The 1,935-nt window shown below is 44.8% G+C and overlaps 1 pseudogene across 1 annotated transcript; it reads left to right on the top strand.

The window, feature by feature from the left end:
• Positions 1-886: 886 nt before the first annotated feature.
• Positions 887-1,627, top strand: LOC308499361 (BCL2/adenovirus E1B 19 kDa protein-interacting protein 3-like; annotated as a pseudogene). The gene has a single exon. The product of its transcript is annotated as a BCL2/adenovirus E1B 19 kDa protein-interacting protein 3-like (transcript).
• Positions 1,628-1,935: the final 308 nt, after the last annotated feature.

Raw genomic sequence — 1,935 nt, 5'->3', positions numbered from 1 at the left:
TCCAATCACAAGTCCCCAACCAGGCAGGGACACATGGCTATTGGGTGAGCATTAACGGTTTCTGACACAGTACAGAAAGGCAACTTATGAAACTGATTTGGGGCTTCTTCTATGACATGGAAGCTAAGGTCATTCAATGAATCCAACCTGATATTGGCCTGTGTGGCAGGCAAAAAGCACTTCCTTTTACCTTAACTTGAAGGTGAAGATGAGCTTTAATAAATCAGGACAAAATTAGAGCTGCAAACTGGTCATGAGCCAACAAGTAGCTATTGTCTCACCCTAGACCCTATTCTTCTGTCCTAATAGTTATGGTGTTTAAGTCCAGGTTCCAGCAGAAAACAGATCGCAATGCACATGGCTCAAGAGGTTTTGATGAAAGAACTATGTATGAAGTTTGGCAAGAGGTAAGGAAACCACCAATGGATGATAAGGCACCTAGAAACCAGCAATAGCAAGAAGCTGTTACCACCTAGAGTTTGTTCCTGAAAGAGCAGGGGAAGAAATAGTGTCCCCAGAACCCAGTGAATGCTGGGACCGTGGAGGAGAAGCAGCCTTACTGGAGCTATAGCTTTAGCAGGACACAGCCACTGCCAGGGAACATGAACAGAGTGCAGGTAGAGCAGGGATGAAACGCTCTGACCTCTCTTCCTCCCAGCCTTCCAGGCTCCTGCCAGTACTTCCCACTGGCCAAACAAAACAGAAGCTAGCTGACAGAGGCCAGGGTGAATCTGTCTATGCTGGTCAGCCCCCAGGGGCAGTGAGTGAGCAAAGCAGAAAAGAAGGAGTTGGGTGGTTGGCAAATAGAAAAGAACCAATTTGACGTTGCCCAAGAACCAACCGGACACAGTCCAGCTGCAGCCACAGATCTTCCAGCCACCGGCCGATGTCATCTCATTTAGTAGAGCAGCCACCACCCCTGCACAACACCAAGAACAACTAGAAGGAAGGGGAGCAGCCTGTGCCCCCGCCAGCTGGCCTCAACAGTTCCTGGGTGGAGCTACCCATAAGCAGCACCAGTGACGATGATAATGGCAGTGGGAAAAATGGGGGGCTGGAACACCTCCCTTCCTTATCCTCTATCTACAATGGAGACACGGAGAAGTTTCTTCTGGATGCACAACATGAATCACGATAGGGTAGCCCAACAGGCAGCTCTCAGTGTGACAGCCCTTCCCCACAAGAAGATGGGAAAATCATGTTTGATGTGGAAATGCATACCAGCAGAGACCATAGCTCTCAGTCAGAAGAAGTCGTAGAAAGAGAAAAAGAAATTGATGCTTTGAAAAAAAGTGTAGACTGGGTGTCCATCCGGTCCAGTAGGCCTGCAAACATTCCACCTAAGGAGTTCTACTTCAGGCACGCTAAACGTTCTGTGTCTTTAAGTATGAGGAAAAGTGGAGCCATGAAGAAAGAGGGTATTTTCTCTGCAGAATTTCTTTAGGTATTCATTCCATCTCTCTTCCTTTCTCATGTGTTGGCTTTAGGGCCAGGCATCTGTATTGGAAAACAACTGAGCACACCTTCTGCCAGCACGTACTACATGAAAGAAAGCTTCTGGAAAACCGTGAGACCCGTGAAGTGGTATACTGTCATAGTAGTTTATTTGAACCTGAGACCCTTGTAACAACGACCCAACTTACAACCCTATTTTTACATATTCAAACGCTAGTCCCTCTCAAATCCAGTATCTTATTCAAATTCTGTTGAGGCATGTTACTAATTTCATTCCCTTTTTGACCTGTAAGACATTTTAGAATTTCCTAACAGCATTTATAATTTTATAAAAATTTATAAACTTTATAAACATTTAAAAGTTTATAAATTTGCAAATTCTTCTTTTCTGCAGATACCACCAGCAGATAATAATTTTGTCAACAATGCTATTGTCACCTTTTAGTACCACCAGACTTAGACCTGCATCATTCATGGTAT

The sequence above is a fragment of the Rhinolophus hipposideros genome, assembly GCF_964194185.1.
Source record: "Rhinolophus hipposideros genome assembly, chromosome: 1".
In the NCBI taxonomy this organism is placed as follows: domain Eukaryota; kingdom Metazoa; phylum Chordata; class Mammalia; order Chiroptera; family Rhinolophidae; genus Rhinolophus; species Rhinolophus hipposideros.
The sequence above is the reverse complement of the archived record's forward strand: the minus strand, read 5'-3'. Positions and strand labels throughout refer to the sequence as shown.